Source organism: Grammomys surdaster, unplaced genomic scaffold (assembly GCF_004785775.1).
Source record: "Grammomys surdaster isolate TR1022 unplaced genomic scaffold, NIH_TR_1.0 169, whole genome shotgun sequence".
Lineage (NCBI taxonomy): Eukaryota > Metazoa > Chordata > Mammalia > Rodentia > Muridae > Grammomys > Grammomys surdaster.
Window position 1 is genome coordinate 2,738,138 of NW_021604617.1, and position 16,438 is coordinate 2,754,575.

Below are 16,438 nucleotides of genomic sequence, written 5' to 3' on the forward strand. Positions count from 1 at the left end.
CCCCATCTCCATTTCCCCCTTCTATGAGGATGTGCCCCCACTCACCCACTCCCTTCTCCTCACCCATGAATTTCCCCACAAATTTTTAAATATATATAAATTTAATATATATATATGCATATATATATGATGTATATGTGTACACATTCATATCAAGGAATACTCTTTTATACATGTATTCATGTGCATGTGTCTACACACCAAGGAATTAAAAAGATGGTTTGAAAGAGAGATCTCTTTTTTCTTTTTATTTCATTAATTTCTGGTCTGATATTGATTATTTTTACCCTTTTTCTGTTTTAGGTATTTTTTGTTTTTGTGTTTTCCAAGGTGTTGAGGTAAATAATTAAGTTGTTTACTTTAATTCTCTGTTTTTTAATTTTTTCATTATTGTGATGCTGTTTTATTCTTGCAATTCATTGTGTCAATATGAAATGAAGGACCCATAAAAATGATGAAGACAAAAAAATTTATAGGTTGGTGACATTATGAGACAAGGATTGGGCAAAATTAAGTTATAGGAAGATTCTTCCCAATACTTTGTAAAATATTAAAGTTACAGGAAGGAATAAAGAACACGTAACAATAACGGCTTTGTCTGTCATTTCACAACTCCTTTTTTTTTTACTTTGTTCTTTTTAATATATATATAATTTATTTTTTTTTCAAATTGTAATTTATACTCATTCACATCGGGGTTATAAACACAAAAAGGCAAAAGGCAGGATGTGGGGAAGTAGATGACACTGGAGCGTGGGTGTTCAGGGGGAATATAAATATCTTTCAGAATAAGGTATTGGCTGGGTGAGGGTTCAGGGGATAGGTCATTATGACTCTGCCTATGATTCAGTTGTCCTTATCTAAGTTGGTACTATCTGCCAAGGCTACCTATTTACAAGGTCTATGACTACTCAGGCTGGTAAATTGTCACAAAAACTGCCTGTTTACAATAGCTTATAGCCATCTGTTTCAATGTTCTTCCACAGAGACCCAAGACTTGGTGTTAGTATACATGTATGACAGGCCTATTGCTGATTTTAGGCCTATGGCTGATTTTAGGCCTTCAGTGTGTAAGCAGGGATGTTCCTGACATCTCCTCCCTTCTCCACAACTCCCATTCTAATGTGGGAAAGTGATATGCTCCAAAGTGCCTGACTGACAGGTTATTCCCCTGTTAAAGAACTTGGCAATTGCCAAGTTCTCTACTGTAGACTATGGTCAGGACTACATTTCAGATTTTCATAACATGTAGAAAGTAGGGGGACCAAATGTGAATGGCAACATTGACTTTGAATATACAGTACATCTTGTGTGGTTCAGGGAGCTCTTATGCATGACTTCATGACACTGCTCAGATTTAACTTCCCCACTGAAGGAGAATTCAGTTTTTTTTTAAAATAGATTCTTCTCTAACACAATACATACTGATCACAATTTCCTCTCTCTCTACTCTTTCAAGCTTTCCCTATGTCCCCTCTCCTCCAGATCCACCCCTCATGCTACCCTTATTTTCCTTCAGAAAGGATCATGCCTCCAAGAGACAACAACCAAAACTACCACCACCACCACCACACCACCACCAGTACCACCACCACCACCACCACCACCACCACCACCACCACCACCACCAACACACAACAAGATATAATAAGACAAGGCAAAAGTGCTCATGTGGAGGCTGGACAAAGCAATCCGATTGGGGCAAATGTCTCAAGAGTAGGCAAGAAAGTCAGAAACACTCCTGCTCCCACTGTTAGCAGTCCTGCAAACTCAAAGCTAACAGGCATAACATGTATGAAGATGACCTGGTGCACACTCATGCAGGCCCTTTGCTTGCACCTTGTCTCTGTGAGCACATATGAGCACATATGGTTCAGTGGGTTATCTTCTCTTGGAGTCCTTTATATCCTCTGACGCCAGTCTTTCCTCCCCATTTTCTGGAGGGTTTTCTAAGCTCTGATGGGACAGATCAGATGGAGACCTGCAGTTTAAACTATGGCTATGGTCTTTTTCTCACTTCTTCTTCTTTTTTTTTTTTTGTTTTTATTTGTTTGTTTGATGTAGGAAATTAGACCTGTAAATGTTTCTCTTAGAACTTTCTTTACTGTATTCCATAGATGCAGTGTTCTCATTTTCATTTAATTCTAAGACTTTTAACTTTTCTTTTTTATTCATGCAATTTTATATGCATCATTTAGTAATGCATTGTTCAATTTCCAATTTCCATGACTGAGTTTATTGTCTATGGTTCTTTTTGTTAAATAATTGGCTTTATTCTCATGTCACTGCTGAACAGAGCTGCAAAAATTTCTCAATATAATACAATCTCAACTCAAGATCACGTCAAGATGGATATTTATTGTGAATAAGCTGGCTCCATTCCAGAGATTGTTCAACATATGTGAATAAATAAATGGAATTCATTGCATGAATGGAGTGAAAGACATTTCACAGGACTGTCTCAAAAAAGCTTTTTCACAAAACCCTACATCCATTCATAATGAAAGCAGTAAAATGGCAAGGAATGGATGTAAGGAACATACCTGAACATAATAAGAATCGGTATAAGACAAATGTATAGATAATTTCATGTTTGATGGAGAAATCGTAATGAATTCTATGATCAGGAGCAAGACTCAGAATCTACCCTCTGTAGCCTTTTTCCATTCTACTGTTTGGAGTCTTAGTTAGAGCAATAAGATGACAGAATAAAGGGGATATACACAGGACAAGAAAAGTCAGAATACCTTTATGTTTGAGTAATACGGTTCTATACATGTGAGACTAGAAAGACCCACTCCCCTCCAACAAACTTCTTAGAGCTGATAAACACTTTCAGTAAAGTGTCAGGATATAAATCTGCTGCTCTAAAATCAGTAGTCTTCTTGATTATCAATGAAAAACACCAATAAAGGATCAGAAAAGCAATCCCATTCACAGTAGACCCCCCCCAACATATGTGAGCATGCACATGTATACATGCATATGCACACAAAACTTAAAGTAAAAACTTAATCACATTACTGGAGGATTTCTACTATGAACACTTTAAAATGCTAAAGAAAAAAATGAGGAAGGCACTAGGAAATAGGAAGATTTCTGACACTCATGGATCAGAGAAGTAATGTTGGGAAAATGGCCATCCTACCATTGTGTATATACATACGCAAAACAATCTCAATAAAAATTCTCAGCCCATTCTTCACAGATATAGTTAAAAAAGAACCCTTAATATTTACATGGAAACATTAATGACCAAGAGTAGTGAAAAAAAATCTTCTGAACCCAAAGAATACAGTAAGAGATAGTATTATATTTGACTAAGTTAGTTTACAGAAATATGGTAATACACAAAACCAAACACATACTCCAATGGAAAAACTCACCCCAAAACATGCCCAATCAGATCTAGGAAATCCTACAATTAAGACTCATTTATCAGCTGTCTCTTGGATGTATCAAGCTAACAAATAAAGCTAAGAGCCTATTTTTCATTTCAAGCTGAAATTAAATTATCTCCATATTTAAGAGAAACATAGAATATAAAATGTGAATATGTATATACAAATAGGCCTGTTATGAAATGTAAATAAATAACCATGCTTACCTGTTGCAAGAAAAATGCTTGACCCAATGTGTCAGACAGCACACAGACATAGTTGCCTGGAGTTTCCAGTGAGTAGACTGTGGAAAACTGAGCTATCATTAGAGCTGGGAAGCAACTGAAAGCCTTTAAACTAACAATGTAACAAAATAGAGACCCTCAAAATACAGGACATAAAAATGGCGGAGCCTGTCCCAGGGATACGGACGCAGACGAACAGCTTCCGCTCCCTTGTGTGGGGCAACTGGAGCTACACTGGAGACAGGGAGCTTCACATTGACTCTGCACAGGCAGCTGAAACATTTTTCTTTTTGTGATAAATGATGAATTAGGCAAACGTTTTATGTCAGAGCTCTTTAGAGATGATTGAAAGCACAAAATTTACTTCTAAAAGTGTCCCCAAATAAAATTGTTAGCTTGTAATACTTTCACATTTTAACTGTTTGCAATTACTGAGTTTTTCAATTCAACATCTCTTCTCCATTCAATTGCCTTTCTAGAATTTTCTCCCATGTTGCTGACTTTCCCAAACATGTTGCTCATTTTGTCATTCATTTTTTTTTTTCTGATTCCTCCTCTATCTGGACCACTTGCCTTTTCAGATTCTTAATCGAATGAACATGCTTGCTTGTCTCTTCTCTCAGTCACTAATAACTTTCACCAGGAACCTTCTGAAATCATCACCTGGAATTTTGATACTATTTAGTATTTCTGAGTTTAGTGACTGGGGAGTTATGATCTTTTAGAGGAACCAGGCAGCCTTTCTTTATCATATTTATTGTGTTTCTGGGTTGCCACTTGAGAACTTCTTAGAATATCTTTGTTGTTGTTGATAATCATTTTTATTGAGAAGTCTGCTTTGAAAAATATTTATATTTTAATTTTCTAAACAAGCATACATTGAACATGAGCAAACCTCCAAACTATTTACCCTCTCTGCCTGCCCATCTCTTTCCCAAAGGTCACTTGGTTACGCTAGATAGTTTCACTTCTTTTTTTTATGTCAGAAAAGCAGATATGAGGGCAGCCTGTCGTACTGCACCTGACTCTCTGCTGGCGGTGTCACTGGCACAGCACCAGGAGAAGGCAGGGTAAAGTTGAAGCAGGAGTCCACAGTGGTTCCTGGTCTTCTCTTTTGATACCTGGGCACTGCCAGCATATGGCAAAACAAGGGAGTCAGGAACCCTTTCTCCTGGGGCATCTTTACACCAGGCAGAAAGGGAAGGTGGAGCCCAGGATGAGTGGAGTCCAGTCTGACCAGAGGGGCTGGAGGAGAAACAGCCTTCCTTGGGAGCCTTAGGCACTGCTCTTTAGTTGAAAGCTTTCCCTGTCGAGATCCTTAATGAAGCAACACTCTGAGATGATCTTTGCTTGTTCATATTGCTTTATTTGATAGTGAATGTAAATGCATACACTTTATTCAGGGTGAACCAGAGATTATATACCTTTTTGGGGGAAGGAATACCCAGGAAGAGAAATTCATTGGATGACAGCTACCCCATTAGCATGGAGAAGAACTCTAGGTGGTATGCTACATGACTGAGTGCCTATGGTCCTCTTGGTAGGGTGTCATGATTATGTGTTTCAGATCAGGTACAGAGACAGGTAGGGAATAGCTCCACTCGTGCCATCAAATCTCTGAGATGCCTAGGGTTTGAGCTCACTCAACCTTACCAGTTCTTATACCTGTCTGGTAGCATGGTCCTACATACCCTACAGTCAGCCTACTCTTGAATGCTTGGTTCCCAGCAGCACTGAGTGAGAAAATTCCTAAGTGCTTTTGAAAGTGGCTTTTGCTTCCTGACTCATTCCCAGGGACCAGGGACCAGGGACGAGGGACCAGGGACCAGGGACCAGGGACCAGGGACCAGGGACCAGGGACCAGGGACCAGGGACCAGGGACCAGGGACCTGGGCGTTGGCTTATTTCCCATTGTCACCTGCCATTGTCTTGCTTCTTTCATACTGCCTTTCAGTTCCTTGTGGCTTTCTAAACCTTGTCTCTTTCTTTGGAATGGAGTTGGCTTTTTAAAAAAATCTTTTTCTTATTCCGACTCTCTCTTTGTCAGATTACCTGGGGACAAATTCCAGCCTGCCCTCTTACCAGACTAGAAGTCACTGACAATTTTTGCCGAGATCCTTTTGAAATCTTCACCTGGAGTTTTCCTACTATTTTGGTATCTCTGAGTTTAGTAGCTGGGGAGTTATTTTAGAGGAATCATGCTGCCTTTTCCTTTTATGTTTATTGTGTTTCTGAGTTGTATTAATTGGTATTTTGATTACACAGACAGAACATTGGGGACTGAAGAGATTTCTCAGTGTCTAAGAACATTGATTTTTCTCCTATAGGACCCAAGTTCAATTCCTTGCACTCCACATGGTTTGTCATAACTGTCTATAATGCTAGTCCCAGAGAATCTGTTACCTTCTTCTGGCCTGTTGTTCAGAAAGCACACAAGTAGTTCATAGACATACATGCAGGCAAAATGTCCATATTCATAAACAACAAACAAACAGCTTTGAGGGAAATCATAAATTTACTCTTTAGACTAAAATGCTTAACATTTTCTTCCTTTTGTAAAATTTTGCAGAATTAACATTTTCCCAATTGAAAAACATCAAGCTACATTAATTTGATTTGCTTTATACAATTTTACCCAAACCTTTTGGCTTTAGACAACACATGATTGATTAATTAACATATTTTAGTTGTATATATTAAAAAGAATCACAGTAATATTTCCATGCATGCATATAGTGAGTGCTGGTAATATGCATCTTCTGACATTCACAGAGTACTGAGAACACAAGTTTTATCCACACAGATACACATTTTTCTATTAACAAATGACTTGGAATACTTTAAAAGGTAGAACCTACTTGTTTAGCAATTTTCAAGGAAGAATGAAGAGATTTTGTCAGATAGTTGATGGAGAGGTTTGAAAACACCCTAGCCAAAGGAGATGCTTGGCTGTCTCAGAGCTCTGGCTCTCTTTCCACCCAAACCAATAACTTTCTGAATGAACCTTCAATTTAGTTCATCTCTGAAATAGTGAACTCTTCATGGCATTTCCATCTGCTAACTGCAAAACCCAAGTTACATCAATCAAAGCGAATTTTCTAACTTACGATTATGTCCATTTCTTAATAAAATTGTTCCCTTTCTTCTCTTCATGCATTCATAAATGATATTAGGTGATAAATGTCTGTCAAATGTGTCATGACCCTGTCTCCAGGAATGATTGTAACAGACATCTGTGGTGTGAAATGGCCCCCTGGTGGGATTTTAGAAATGGTTGGAAACATTGTATCCTAAGTAGTAATGAATTCACCTCCTAAGTGTATATTCTAAAACACATAATCTGAAACTTTCTTGCTTTGCCTTAAAAGGCAAAAAAATATATACATTTATAAAAGAGTGGACAAATGAAAATGAAATGGTATTTAAAACATTTCTTCAGGAACAGCAAGGTTACATGGCAGGTGAAACATTTTCTGTCATGCCTGATGACCTGAGCTAGGTCCACAGAACCCAATGGTAAAAGGTGAAAGGAAAGAAATTCTACAAGCTGTCACTTTGACATCCATATATGGTCTGTGATGGGACACACACTTATCCACAACCATAACCCTTCCTTACATCCTTACATCCCAAACACATACACATGCACCACACCCACACCTCTACACACAATGGATATCTAAGTATATGAGTAAATGTAGTATTTTTTCCTCTTGTGATGTTTTACTGTCTATAATTTTAATTTTAAATGTCTCTTTTTATATATTACAAAGAAAGCCAAATAATTAATTGCAGTTCAGGTACCAGGAGATAATCAGGAACATTTTGGTCTGTTTCTTTGTAGTCTGGTTTCTTTTTTTACAAATGCATGTACATGCATTAGTATTATTATATTGTACAATTTAAGTTGTGTTTATGTCAACACAATAATATATAAGCTATGTTTAAGTGTACATGATTTGCAATCTTCTGCTTTTTTTCCTTGATAACCTTTCAACATCTTGTAGCATCAAAAATGTTATTATTAATAATGGTTGTATTTATTTAATTGGAATAGTACACTATTTCTTTTCAACTATGCTGTTTTGCTTTGATAAGAAGAGTAATTTATATTTCTAGATTTTTATCATGGAAATTTTCACATGCAGAGAAAAGTAGAAAGAATTACATGGTCCCTACATGGCTTCTAGAGTTGTCAGAATGATTTTTTGTTTTAGTCTCTCAATCTTCCTCTTATTCCTGGGTGATAGAGTAAGAAATCATGGCATTAAAATAAAAACAAAATCTTTGGAAAGTTTTTGGCAGTGCAGGTAGTAAAATAGCTTTGCTCATGGATAAATAATTCTCTTCTACTGAGTCAGCCCTGAACATATTATTTCATCTTCAAATATTTTATTCTATTTTTAAAACATATCACTATTAAAATGTGTTATTGTGGGCCTGGAAAGAAGGCTTAGTGATTAAGAGCACTTGTGGAGGACCTGGGTTTGGTTCATAGCACCCACATGGTGGCTCACAACTATCTACTGACTCTCTCTTCAGGTCTCCTCAGGCACTGCATATACGTGCGACACACACACACACACACACACACACACACACACACACACACAGAGGCAAAACCCTCATACACATAAAATAAACATAAATCATCTGAAAAAGCATTACTGTTATATCATTGTCTCACCTGTGATATTTGACAGTGTTGTAAACTTGACAGGGGCTAGAGGCAGCTAGGAGGCAAACCTCCCGACACACCTGTGAAGGATTATCTAGATTAAAATAATTGAAGCAAGAAGACCTGCCTTAACTTTAGGTGGCACCATTCTTTGGGGTGAGGTCCTGGACTGAGTAAAAAGTAGAAAGAAATTGAGCATCAGAACATTCTTCTCTCTCTGCTGCCTAACTGCAAATGCAATAAGAGTAGCAACCTAAAACCATTATGGACTGTGCTCTGTAGTGGTGAGCCAAACAAAATTTCATTTCTTGCTGCTTTTGCCGGGTGTGTAGTCACAATGAGGAAACAAGAGATTTCTTGGTTACAGTATTTGAAGCAGGAAGACCCACCCTATAACTGGGTGGCCCCTTCTTGTGGCAGTCCAGACAAAATGACATGGAAGAAGAAAGCTTTGCTTTTTGCCACACACTTGCTGATAAGTTGATCTGGAAAGATCTATTCATTGATATCAGAACTTATTTCTTCAGGATTCCAAAGTAGATTGAAGACCAGCATCTCTCCAGGAATCCTCCAGGCCTTCAATGCCATTTTGAGACTACTGGGACATTCAGCCTCCTGAGCTGAGGAACTACTGTATTCTCTATGTCTCCCGTGGGAGACATTGTTGGACATAACCAACTCTCATAAGCCAACATAATAAAACCCTCTTTTAACATATTGAATCATTCTACTAGTTCTGTTCATAATATAGATGGGTCATTCTATCAGGACTGTTCCCTGAGAGACTCTCTGGAGTCTATGCACCATGACTAATTCATTAACATTTCTTCTATTTCTGGAACATTCTATTCTACAAACAATTTCATTATGGATGCTTTTGTTAATAATTGTATGATTTCTAGAAATGTTTCTAGAATTCTTTTACAAAAATCAGTGACAAAATTTCTATAATTTTGACCATAGTGCAGGAGAATTCTGGCATGAGATTTTTTATTTGTTGCATTGTGCTGTTAAGTTTGCAGGACTCTTACATGCTGGCTCAGCCTTTAGAACTCAGGAGTTCCAGCAAAGTGTGCAAATAAGGACTTTTATAACTCAGCTAGAGTTCCATGCTTGGGAAGAAACTCTCCCCTGGATACATTCTGCACCATCTAATTAATTACATGCTCTAAAGAGGGTAAATGGAGCATGTTTCCTGCCGAGGGTAGTGATTATAGTTTGCTCCAATAAAATCAACTGTGCTTGTTTTCAAGTGAAATATAAATATACATATTAACCATTTACCAGTGGTCTGCTGTAAGTTACCAGTCAAGACAATCACAAACTTACCCAGTTTTAAGGGGAGGAAACAAATTCTCTAAGAGGATTATGAAGACATTGGGGCTATATCGTACCATTGTCACAGCTATCACTATAAATTCTTTTTGTTGTTCTTCTATAAATATTGAAAGGAATATTCTAGCCAAAGAAATTCTGTTTTACTTGTGAAATAACATTCATTAAATCAATAGAATTAATATTTTATTTATAGAGGGAGCAGGGTAGATCCTTGCTATGCAGCCTAGGCTGGCTTGAGTCTGGCTATTTACTTCAGGAGTACTGGGATCACCGGAATGTACCTTCACATCCGGTCATATTTTATGTATCATATGTAACTGGCTTAACTTATAGATGACAGGAAGCCTCAACAAAACATTAAATCTACATAATTAGAACCTATTTAATTCAGTCTTGAAGATGCATAGGACAGCTGAGGCTCCCAGAGGATTAAGATCATGGATAGTAACTGGACTGGTGAGCCTTTATCCACTTGATGTAAATTCAGTCATCCAGGATGAGGAAACCTCAACTGAGAAAATGACTTCATTAGATTTTCCTGTAGGCAAATCTTGAAACATTTTATTTCTTTGTTTTTCTTTTAAAACTTTATATGTATAGGGTTTTTTTCTTCATGTGTGTCTATGCACCATGTACATGCCTAGTATCCACAGAGACTAGAAGACGGTGCCAGATCCCCTGAAACTGGAGTTATAGATAGTTATGAGCCCCTATTTGGGTGTTGAGAATCAAACTCCAGTCCTCTGAGAGTGCTCTTTAATGACTGAGCCAACGCTGCATCCTCTGTGTTGATTTTCTTGTTTTATGATTGGGAGGGACCAGAAAACAAGCTAAGCAAACTGTGGGAGCAAGTCAGTAAGAAGCATTCTTCCTGGGCCTCTGCTTCACTTCCTGCCTTCAGGATTCTGGCCTGTTTGAATTCCTGTCATTGCTTCCCTCAGTGATTGACTGTCATCTGGAGGTGTAAGGGAAAATAAACTCTCTCCTCTCAGGCGGCATTTAGTTCTGGTCTTATCACAGCATTACAGCAATAAAAGGCAAATTAGAACACCAGCTTTTTGCATATTGTATTTAAGTGCCATTAATAGAACATTGTACAGTGAAACATGCTCCTTGGGAAACCTAAAATATCTTTGTATTTAGAAAGGGTACACTATTTTCCTTGCACCCTGGTGGATATGTCTTATGGGGTGGTTTAATGAGGAAAGACCGTGGATGTAAAATGTGGCATAAAACATGTTCCATGATACCTGTTTAAGTTCCACGGCATCTTGTCTTCGTCTGTGTCTATTGCATTTCACTTGGCGACTTCCATCCCATGCCTCTGCAAGGTCAAATCTTGTTGACCAATCCAAATTTCATCAGCGTTAACAAGAGTTTATTAGCATTAGTAGGTTACCTTCCTAAGTATCTTATCTTTTAAAAGTTAATTTTAAAAGGGTCTGGAGAGATGGCTTAGCAGTTAAGATCACTGGCTACTCTTCCAGAGGAACTGGGCTTCGTTCCCAACATGCTTATGGGGGCTCACAGCCATCAGTAACTCCAGTTCCTTAGGGTGTCTATGACCTTTGCTTATTTCTGCAAGTATGGTGTGCACATGGTCTATAGGCATATATGCGACCAAAGTACTCAAACACATGAAAGGAAAATAAATAATATTTTTAAATTAGAAAAGGAAATCCATTTCAAATATAAAGCAAGTAGTACAACAAGGCTAATGTTACAACTCATAATCTCAATAGTGCTTCTCTGGAACATAGGCATTTTCCAAGATGACAGTTTTAAAACATCTTACCTTTTCCTACATCTTCATTCCCCTTCTCGAGAAGAAGGAAGACCAAAGTGTGCATGCTTCAGTCCTCCTTAGAAGGGAAAACAAAATACACACAGGAGGAAGTATGGAGTCAAAGTATGGAGCAGAGACTGAAGAAAAGACCATCCAGAAACTGCCCCATCTGAGGATACCCTAAACAGTCACCAAACCCAGTTGCAGATGCCAAGAAGTGCTTGCTGACAGGAGCCTGATATAGCAGTCTCCAGAGAGGCTCTACCAGAGCCTGACAAATACAGAGGCAGATGCTCGCAGCCAACCATTGGACTGAGCACAGGGTCCCCAATGGAAGAATTAGAAAAAGGACTGAAGGAGCTGAAGGGGTTTGTAACCTCATAGGAAGAAAAACAATATCAACCAACCAGACTCCCCAGAGCTCCCAGGAACTAAACCATCAACCAAAGAGTACACATGGAGCGACCCATGGCTTCAGTCGCATATGTAGCAGAGGATAGACTTGTCTGGCACCCATGGGAGGAGAGGTCCTTGATCTTGTGACTGCTCGATACCCCAGTGTAGGGGAATGCCAGGGTGGGGAGGTGGGAGTGGGTGGGTGGGTGGGGGAACACCCTCGTAGAAGCAGGGGGAATGGAAACCTGGAAAGGGGATAACATTTGAAATGTAAATAAAGAAAATATCCTAAAAAAGATAATAAGGCCAGTTCATATTTCCATGAGCACATTGGTAGTCCTCACTGAACTTCTACCTGATTCGTGAACACACCTGAATAGCTCCTGTAGGGCTGATATCCAGGACTCCATGCTGCTCTGTCTTTCTCTTTGAACTTATCATTCTTGCCTCTGAAATTTACAAAGTCATTCTTAGCAGTCAGATTTGGTAACAATGCTTAAGACTGTGTGTGTGTGTGTGTGTGTGTGTGTGTGTGTGTGTGTGTGTGTAATTTTTGCTTTTCTGAGAAAAGGTTTCACTTTAGAGACAAGGCTGGTAAACTCATGATCCTCTGCCTCAGCCACTGAGTGCTGGAACTACGATCAAGTACCACCATCCCCATTCCAACCTTTGGAGTTTTAATCTAGACAAAAGCCCCTTGTTATTTTCCACACTATTTCTGTACTTCATTTTCAAATTTTCTTCATAAATTCCTTAAGGAATTATCTGAGCTCTGGTTTGGCAAGACCAGATACACTGGTATGACTTTATTCTAGAAACTCCAGCTGGCTAAAGTACAAAAGGAGAGAAGTTCACACTGATACTAGGAAACAACAGAAACGGATATTCTATGGTATGCATGAAGTCTGCCTGCAATTAACAAGACTTGTGGAGAAACCAGGGGAAAGTGAGATATGGACTCTTCCAGCTACAGACTGTCAGGGAGCATGCGTCAGCTTTCCAAGCTCAAAGTCCTCCTGAAGTTCAAGCTTAAGCTACTTATTGTAGCAAAGGAAACAGGATAAAGAAGCAGGGAAAACTCCCACTGATGTGGCTTGGTTTAGAAAGAGGAGTTGGTTCTGCACCAAGTATTTAATAGAGACTGTTCATTTGCAACAGGGACCATGCTGGAGATGGAGTCTGGGTCCTTGAGTAAAAGGCAAGTACTCTGTCCCTGAGCCCCATTCCTAGTCTGTGACCATCCGTATTTGCAGGGGCTTGTTAGTGAGACAAGGTGACAAGAAGAGTCTGCATTGTATTTTATTCTTGTGAAGCCATATAGTCTACCATGTCTCTAAAGGTTCCAAGAACTTGCACTATATGGTCACGAGAAACATGCCCTTAGCCTGCAAAGTCATCTTGTTCACTCTCTCATGTCATAGTTTGTAGGTAAAGTGTCTCCCACAAGTTTATTTGTTTGAACACACAGCCACTGAGTTGCTGATGCTTTTATAGACATAGAATCTTGGTGATAGATATACACCATTACACCCTGAGTACCTTGACCTGGCCCCTGTCCTGCCTCTATATGGTCAATATCATGGTATTTACCACTATGGATTATATCCCCTAAGCAGTGAACCAGCGTGAAACCTTCCTCCTGTAAGTTACTTCCATCAGATATTTAGTCACAGTGAGAAGTTAATAAAGTCCATAATCCTCATATTAACAATGGAGAAAATAAATGAAGGTAAAATGAATAAATAAACAAGAAACAAACACAGAAACTAAATAAAAGCAGCTTAGATTTTAAAAAAAAAAGTGGTGGGGAATGGGCTGGAGTTCCTGGAGCCCAGGAAAACTGCTCAAACACCAGTTTTCTCTCTGGAAGGCAGCAATGTGGGGAATTGTTGGCAGAGTGGGGTGGAGGCAAAACTTGGTTTTGCGAAACTAAAAGTTGCTTAGTATTAATAATATTTACTCTTCTTGACTCTTTGTTATTCTGGGTCCAGAAGTCAGTGGCCCAGTCATTGTCTCAATCAACTCCACAAGTGTTCATGCATGATTACATACATTCACATATTCCTACACATTACATATAAACAAACAGACATATGCGTATATACATTTGGATGAGGCAGCCACCCTCCCATCTTATTTATTTTCTTTGGCCATTCTATACATTCTAGGCAAACGTTCTTTATAAAGTTACCTCAGAGATAAAATGTTACATAGAATAGGAGTTACAGAAGGATGTTGATATTAAGTTCTAATAAGTGCTTCATTCTATATGATCATTATAAGTTCAAAGCAACACTTTTTTATATGGTCTTGCCTTATCATAGTGTACATCTGTGGCTTCATCCTTCGACATAAATGTTTTTACTACTTGTGCTAAGCCTATTTTCCTTTTACTGTGATTATGAAAGCTCATTGTATTTGTCTTTATGCAGCTTTTACTTCCTATATGAAGACTAGGCAATTCTATTCTTGATTTTAACTTTATTACATCTTTCTAGCAAAACAACTAAGACCATCTCTTTAAAACTTTCTTCCTAAAATTATTTGAATCAGATCAGAAATTCTATAAAATCATGAATTCATCTAAATAACATTAATTCATGAAAGTTCATCTTTATGTTGATTTGGAGGAAGTCTTCTCAATAGAGTGGGCTAATGCCCAGGGATTATTAGACTATGTAATAATGATAGGAGAGAAATATCAATAGCAAGAGGCAATCCTGAGATGAAGTCTCTCAAGACCTTGCCTCCCAGAGCTCGTCCACATTAGGCAATGCAAAAAGGTGGGCCACCTCCAGGAAAGTCACCTGCTAGCCTCACTGAAAGATAGTAAGTGCTTGCTTAGTAAGCAGGGGATAATAGCTTGTACCTTAGAACCCATGGAAATAAAAAGAAAGGCAGGTCAGGTAATCCATCAGAGATACCCTACTTTGTGAGTTCCAGGCAAGTGAAATCCCATTTCATAAAAACGTAAATGGTGCAATTGTGTGTAGGTACACACACACACACACACACACACACCATCTTTTTAAAGAAAAAAGTAAAAAATAGTTGTAAAGAAATGTTCTACGTAACAGATGAATATTGGATGGAAAAATTCCTTCTTGAATTATGAAAACCTAATGAAATATTCACTTCTGTAGCATAGGAGACAGAAGTAGAAATAAACCAAATGGGGCAAGAGAGCCTGGAGAAGAAGAGAGAAGAGCATAGCTCAGGAAGGAACAAACAGAAACACATGCAGGTGAAAATACACCATGTGACATGCAAAAGAATAGAGACAAAGGTAGAAATGACAGAAGTGGATGACTGGGAGAGAATGAAAGAAAAGGGTAGCTCTCAGCATATGAGAGAATATCTGTAATAATTTGAATCAGAAAAAAAACTTGAAGTTATTATAAAATGAAAACAAAAATCCAAAGATATAACTCTAGGCAACTTTATAGAAAAAAGATACTGAATTTATATAGTTTGGAAGTAGATGAAGTCTTGGTAAACACAATATAGACTAATCAATACCAGCATGTATGTATAGGTTAATAGTCCTTTACCTTATTATTCAAATGAACAAACAAACAAATAAAACCAATAATGTTAAAAAATACAAATAAAATACCTACATCACATCTTAGATTATATGTTAGTTTGGCTAGAACATAACTCATAATCTTTCCATTCCTTTCCTTAGGAAAGCTGGAGCACCATGATGAAAATAGTATTTCCTCTGGTTGTTCTCAGGGAGGCATAGAAGTTACAGTGTTGTATGTTCACCAGGCCATCTGCTGAACATGGCAGATGTTCACATTGGCCTCTGGTAGAAGCCTATAAGAATTAAAGCAGCTATGATATCCAAACAGAGCTCATACAAGATGAGGAGGATCTCTTACCATCTTCCATTTGTTTTTGATGGTGCTATACGGAGTCTTGTCCATCTTTGTTCAGGTAATGTACCAATACTGTCCAAATGAATGAAGACGATGTGTTCCTCTTCCGAAAGGATAGCTTAGTCATCTACCAGCCATTGTACAAATGTAGGATCACATACACCATCTTGAGGAGGCCAAGGTGAAAGTATCAGTGGATGCTTCATAGCAAGACCTTTTATTCTTTTTTTAGAGTATGGCTCTTGGTAGGATTTGTATGTTACAGGGTTTGACTCATATTCTTGGACAACACTAATTGGACATAATGGAGGTATCAAAAGAAGAAAAGGAGGAACAAAAAGAGGAGGAAGAGGAGCTGAAGGAAGAGGAAGAAGAGGACATATGTGCTGCTGCCAGCTGTAGTCATATTGGAAGGGGTATTCTCGGTTGAGAAAATGCCCCCACAACTTTGGCACATGGAACATTTTCAGGATTGATGATTGATGTGAGATGGCCCAGGTCAGTGTGGGCAAGTGGCACTCCTGGGAAGGTATGGGTGCCATAAAACAACGGTTAAGTAAACCTTGAAAACAAGCCCGTAAATAACACTTCTCCATAACCTCTGCACCAGTTTCTTTGTTCAGGTTTTTGTCCTGACTTCTTTCAGTGATGGATTATAACTTGAAAGTTGTAAGAGGAAATAAACTCTGTCTTCTCCGAAGGAGTTGCTTTTGTTAATGGTGTTCAATGCA